Genomic DNA, 7,216 nt, shown 5'->3' on the forward strand with positions numbered 1-7,216 from the left:
ACACCATCGCTCGCTGCTCCACCCATCCTCAAAGGATCAGGCACAGGTGGGCGTGTCGGCGGTCGGTTCCGGCACAGATGCTATGACACATGAGCAGTAATCCACGGCAGCCGACGCAGTCATACGTCTCCGCGTGGCCGCGGACCGCCCCAGGCGACCTCTCCCACGGCCGCATCAGAGAAATCTCAGGGGCCCATGACGGCACGCGGCGCCCAGCTAATCCACACGACTTCCACGAAAGACAGGTAGAGATGAAAAACGGATACGCAAAGGGACCCAGCTGCCCACACAAACCTTCTCACCCACTGTCACCCGGGACCCACATAGTTTTCACACCTTCGATTCACCGGAAGAGCTCATTTCACGGGAGCTTAGTATCTGTACTGATTAGTGCGACCGTAGATAGCTAGGTGTGTGTGTCGTGCCCGGTCGTAGCTAATGTGGTTAGTTGGGTGTAAGGGCATCTCCAGCCGCGCCCCCAACAGCTCCCCCAGGCCACTTTTTCGGCGCCGGCGCCGAAAAAACGGTCCAGTCGTGTCCACAGGACGTCGAAAATCGCCGGTTCGGACCTTTTTTCCGCCCGGCGGTCACAGGCCGAACCCGGCGCGCTGGAGAGCCGTTGGGGGCTCCGGCGTCAGGGAAAAGCACGCCTGGCCCACACCGACAGGGGAAAAGTCAAGGTTTTCTTCCCCCGACTCGCCTCGCACCCCCCGCGCCCTCGGTCACCACTAGCTATATCCCGGCGACGGCCGCCGGCCTACTCCGCTAGATAGCCATTCCCCGCCGGAAAATAGCAGCGCTTCGCCGCGGCAGCCCCTCCCGCAGCAGCTAGGCGTTTTCGGCCGCGGATGCGCGGTTTAACGGCGGGTACACGCCCACCGAGCGCAAGGTGTTCGGCGTTTTGACTGTCTCGGCGATGAACTCGGATGAGGAGGAAGAGCTCGCCGCGCTGCTGGAGGAGGAAGCCGCGGCCGACGTCCAGGAAGAACAGCATCTGATGGTGCTCGCCGCCCTCGCCCAGCTGCTGGCGAGCAATGAAAAGCCGCGTCGAGGTGGCTCGGCGCCGGGGCGGGTGAAAGCAAAGAACCGGCATCGTCTGCAAGGCTACTGCATGCTCTACTTCGACTACTTCGCCGATGCTCCACTTCATGGCGAGAGAACATTTCGGCGCCGTTATCGGATGAGCCGAAAGCTCTTTCTCAAGATTGTGAATTCCATCCGGGAGTTCGACAACTACTTCAAGTGCAAGATGGATTGCACTGGCGCTCTTGGATTCACCTCCATCCAGAAGTGCACGACAGCGATGAGGATGCTTGCTTATGGAGTTCCCAGTGATTCACTCGACGACTATGGGCGCATGGCCGAGTCCACCAGCATAGAGTGTTTCTACAAGTTCTGTCGGGCAGTGGTGGCGTGTTTGGGTCACAATACTTGAGAACACCCAATGCGGAAGACACTACTCGGATCCTAGCCCAGAATGCAGCAAGAGGATTTCCTGGGATGCTTGGAAGCTTCGACTGCATGCATTGGAAATGGAAGAACTGCCCATTTGGTTGGCAGAGGATGTACAAAGGCGCCAAAGGCGGTTGCAGTGTGGTGTTTGAGGCGGTAGCCACACAGGACCTCTGGATTTGGCACTCCTTCTTTGGTATTGCCAGGAACTCACAATGACATCAACGTGCTGCAGTGCTCTCCTGTTTTTGCCAAGCTCGTTGAGGGCCATTCTCCTCCGGTGAACTTTGAGATCAATGGGCACCAATACAACAAGGGGTACTATCTAGCTGACGGCATCTATCCGAGATGGTCGACATTTGTGAAGACGATCTCAAACCCTGTGGCAGGAGGCAAGAACGCCTGGTTTGTGAAGCTTCTGGAGGCTTGCAGGAAGGATGTCGAGCGGGCATTTGGTGTGCTCCAATCTCGATTCGCTGTTGTTCGGTACCCCGCTCAGACCTGGTCGAAAGATCAAATGTGGGAGATCATGACTTGCTGTGTCATCTTGCACAACATGATCATCGAGAGCGAGCAAGAAGACCCAGTGTTTGACACTGAACCAAACTACAGGCAGGGTCCTCTAGCCGAAGTTGATCACCAACTACCGGCAACTTGGACTGCCTATCTCAGTATGCGTCAGGAGATCCGAGACCCACAGGTGCATCATCAACTGCAGAAATATCTGATTAAGCACCTATGGAGGCTCAAGGGGGACGCCGCGTGATGAAATACGAGTTTTTATTTGTTGAACTATATAATTTGTATTGAACTATTTGTTGTTGTAGTATTTTGTTGAAGTATTTGATTTTTCTGTGATGAAATATGTGATAAGGAATAATTGTGTTGATAATTGAACGCCGAGACACGGCGAAACCACGCCGAATATGGGCCTATTCTCGCCCATATGGGCCGTTCATTCGCCGAAATTGAGCTGCAAAATGGGCCAATTTCGGCGCCTGGGGGCGAGCTGGGGGCGACGACTGGGCGCAAAACCGCCCCCAGCGCCGAGTGTATCGCCGGCTCGCCCCCAGGGGGCGATTTGTATGCGTCCTGGGGGGGCCAACGGCTGGAGATGCCCTAACGTGCATGCATGTAGGGAGCTGCTGGGCGGGCCCGCGTCGTGTGCGGATGCGGGTGGGCCGAGCGGATCAGCGTTCGTACGTCCGCCTGTGTGCAGCCGCGTATAAAACCTCCCCCCTTGTACTGATTAGTGTGGTATGTGCCTAGTTTGTGTAAATAGAGGCACCGTTCAGCGGCGAGGCGCTCGTCGCAGGAAAATCTTGTGTCCAGTGTGCTCCTCTTCTTCTTTCACCTGCATACGTCCGAGAGGGAGAGAGACAAGTTCGTCCGGGTTTGTCTAAACATGGAGATCATCGCACAGGAGGAAGATGCAGAAGAGGATGGCTATCGGGGGCTGGAGTTCATATGGACGACGAGAATGAGCAGACAGTTAACCAGGAGCCCTAGGATGCCGATGTCGGCGAGGATCTGGCGGTGGTGGAGCAGTATGAGCCGGGATCTAAGACTGCCTCAATAGTGGTGGGGCGGTATGAGCTCTTGGATCAGTTTGAGTAGCATGCTCAACGCTCACACCGCTGCCTAGCTCGCCATCTTAAGCTTATCCACTAGTGTTTATTTTGTTGCTTGTAGTGCTGAGTATATACGCTGGTATGAATTTGGGTACCAAATTTAGGCAATTGTGGTGGTGGAGCGACCCATTTTACGATCATGTCAGTCATAGCGGGCACACGGTTGTATAGGTCACCATATTAGCTATCCGTCGTTGTAGATACGACGGCTGCGTGCATTAACACACGCCCTGGCCGGCAATTTGGACGGCCAACGGGATACATTATATTGATGATGGCATGCTTACATGGCTCCATCCGTTTCTTGTTGTTGGTTGATGGGACGGTATGTTAGTTTGGTGCTACAGACTTGTCACACGTCTGTGCGGACGAGCACCTCACTCCAGAGCAGCCCAACACGGCAGATCCGATGGATTCCACCGGCCATGCCCCCTGCTCGATGCAGCAAGCCCGCACCATCCGCCTCTACAACCACCACCCTCCGTGCACACACTAGGGGACCGATGGAGCCCAGGGGCGGACCTAGGATAAAAACTGACTGGGAGCACTCATCTATGGAAAACTCGTGAACACGTTTACACAATTGTATAAACGTTTAGCACTTTTCATCCAAAAAAAATCTAGCATTTTTCCTATAATAGTAAGATATTTCATCCACATTCTAAACGAAAGATACTTGATCCAGTAGTAACACCACAAGTTTAGCATTACACTAACCCCAACATTTCATATGTAGCAAAAGATACTTCATCCAGTAGTAACATGACGGGTTTACCACTAAACTGAAGAAACCTTACAAGATGGCTTTATATCTCAATGGTTTCATAGGTTGCAAAAGATAATATTTGTCTCCAAGACAAATGACACTACCTGTGAAGAGAAAACACATATTAGGACTAGGCATTTGAATATAATTGGAGATGGTAAATTAGAAAAGGTGTAAGGTATTAGACCATTACATTTCATTTCTCCCACGACGATCTTTCATCTTATGGAAACGGTCAACAATAACTTCATTACTAATTGTGTCCAGCAGCTCCTTCTCCACGAAGCAAATTAGGCTATGGCTCAAAAAAATCATCACCAATTTTGTTACGCAAAGCATTCTTCACAATCTTCATCGCTGAAAAACATCACTCAACGGTGGCAGTGGCAACAGGGAGAGTTAGAGATAGCTTTAAAAGCCGATATACCAAAGGATATGAGAGATGCTTCCTTGTATCCACCATCAGTTTAGCCAAATCACTTATTCTGTCCAAGCTGGAAAACCTTGTATCATGGAGTATATTTTCTATATAGAGGCCAAGTTCATGCTCAAGAGTCACCATATCTTTGTGATTAAAGTCACCAGGATAAAACTTTGCTAATTTCAGCAACTTCTCCTTGTTAAAATGACAAAATAAATCACTTGGGCTCAAAGCAGACATGCATAGAAGCAACTCAGAATTTACCTCATTAAATCTGTCATTAAACTCTTCTCCTAACAGATCTAGCACAGCAAAGAAACAATCAACACGATAATAATGCTCATTGTTAATGCCGGTCTTTTGTCTTGGCTTCTTTGGTTTAACATAGGCATCTTCCATGTTGAGGACTGGAATGTCATGCTTCTCGCAGAAACAACATACCTTCTTCATAAGAGAATCCCACCCCTCATTGGTTCTGAGCTTTTCTAACTCTCGTTTAGTTGATTCCACATCTGAAATAGCATTTGCAATGTCTTTATTCTTTCTCTGTAAGGTTTTTGACAGCCCATTTGTTAAAGCTAATATCATCATCATGTGTAAGAAAAATGCAGAATCAAAGGTCTGGAAATATTTGAGAATACCTCTAGCTTGACGCCTCTTTCCAGTATCTGTGCCATCTTTCTCAACATATTCTAGTACTTTAACCACCGACGAGAACATCTTGGACAAACCCAACAATGTTTTATAATGGGAGTTCCATCGAGTGTCACCTGGTCTTTGAAGTGATAATTCTTGATTCAGTCCACTCCCCGTAGCAATCTCTCCACATCCTATTGCTTTCCTCACTTCTTCTTGGTGATGCTCATGAAGTTGGTCTTTTCTCTTGCAAGATGCGCCCACAACATTCAGCAAAACTGAAACCATATCAAAGAAATCTCCGACCTCGAATATCTTCTTTGCAATAGCCACAACAACCAAGTTGAGTTTATGAGCAAAACAATGTACATAATATGCTGATTTGTTCTCGCTCATAATTTTAGCTTGCAAACCATTAAACTCACCAGACATATTACTTGCACCGTCGTAACCTTGGCCTCTAACTTGTTGAAGACTCAGCCCAAGTTGTGAAAATAATAAATCTATGCAAAACTTGAGATAAGAAGTTGTTGTCTCCTCCACATGAACAACACCAACAAACTTCTCTTGGACCAGTCCACACTTATCAAGATATCAGAGAACAACCGCCATTTGTTCTTTGTCGGAAACATCTCTACACTCATCAACTAATAAGCTGAAAACATCATTACCAATTTCTTTCATCACATAGGCTAGTACTTCTTTTGCAAAGCACTCGGTAGTATCTCTCTGAATTGTTGGAGACAACATTTGATTATTATTTGGAGCATTCTTGAATGCCTTAGCAACAACATCATTCTGCTTAATAGTGTAGTCCATCAACTCAAGGTAGTTTCCTTTATTATCAGAATCTTTTGATTCATCGTGGCCACAGAAAGGTTGTCCCTGATGCAACAAGTATCGACAAACATCAATTGCAGCATTTAACCTGATGAGATGCTCATTTTTCTCAATTTGGGTTTGTCTATGAAAGTCTGCTGGGATTGATTGATCTTGCTTTAATAGATCCTCGCAATCCTTGAGTGCTCTATTGTGAAAGCTATTACGATCACCGATGTGAGTCACAAATCTCTCTGTCTTGTTCCAAGAGTTGAATCCTTCTACTACAAATGCATCATGCCCATGGTGGTTGTCTTTAATGTTGTCCCTAAATAAATAGCAGCATAAGCACTAGTAGAAAAAGGGGCTTTTGTCCCGGTTGGTAAGGCCCTTTAGTCCCGGTTTTTGAACCGGGACTAAAGGGTCGTTACTAATGCCTCTCCCCTTTAGTCCCGGTTCTAACACGAACCGGGACTAAAGGCCGCGGCCACACCTTTAGTCCCGGTTGGTAACACCAACCGGGACTAAAGGAAATTTTATGATTTTTTTTGAATTTTTTTTTCAAATTTCTGAATTATTTTAACCTCTAATCTCTAATCACCACCCCTCATCACTACGCAATTTATCCTCTAATATCTAATCACCCTTCATCATTCCAAATCATCTAACTTCCCGGATGGTCACCCATCCTCTCACTACTCTAGCCTGAGCATGCTTAACTTCCAAGTTCGATTCTCCCTCGTTTTCAAGTCTGCACTTGTTGTTTTCCTGACAATAGTAAGATGTTAATCTTATTAACCCTCAGGAATTTTGCTTGAGCATGAAGTCACACATCTCACTTTTGAGTTTGAAACTATTGTTCTAAAAAACAATAATTATTTAGTAACACTAATATTTCTCGAATAAGTAGTTTGACCATAATTTGACAATAGTTTGACCATATTTGACCAAAATTCAAAAAACTGAAATAATTATTTAGTAACACTAATATTTATTGAATAAGTAGTTTGACCATTGTTTGACCACAGTTTGTCCACAGTTTGACCATATTTGACCAAAATTCAAAAAAACTGAAATAATTATTTAGTAACACTAATATTCTTGTATAATTATTTAGTAACACTAATACTTCTTGAATAAGTAGTTTGACCATATTTAACAAAAATTCAAAAAAAACTGAAATTTTATGAATTTTTTTGCCTCTAGACCTTGAAAGCCCCGTAACTTCTTTTCTGTTAGGTTTTTGAGGATTTTGAAAATGTTTAACGGGGTTCCCCCGATTAAATTTGGATGTAACTTTTCGAGTAGATGATTTTTCATATAAAAAACTTTTTCATCCGAGTTAGTATGCAAAAGTTATGCCCATTTTACTAAATTCTAGAGAGATTTTGCAAATAAAGTCGAAATTCACATTTGCAAATTTTCCCAACAACTAGACCACATATCACATGGGAAACTTTTTTTTTGACATTTTCATCATTTTCTTTTATT

The 7,216-nt window shown here is 46.0% G+C and overlaps 1 pseudogene; it reads right to left on the reverse strand.

Annotated features, from left to right (window-relative positions):
* Window positions 1-4,038: 4,038 nt before the first annotated feature.
* Window positions 4,039-7,216, reverse strand: part of LOC119339256 — a 4,190-nt pseudogene continuing 1,012 nt past the window's right edge.

Source organism: Triticum dicoccoides, chromosome 7B, assembly GCF_002162155.2.
Source record: "Triticum dicoccoides isolate Atlit2015 ecotype Zavitan chromosome 7B, WEW_v2.0, whole genome shotgun sequence".
NCBI lineage: Eukaryota > Viridiplantae > Streptophyta > Magnoliopsida > Poales > Poaceae > Triticum > Triticum dicoccoides.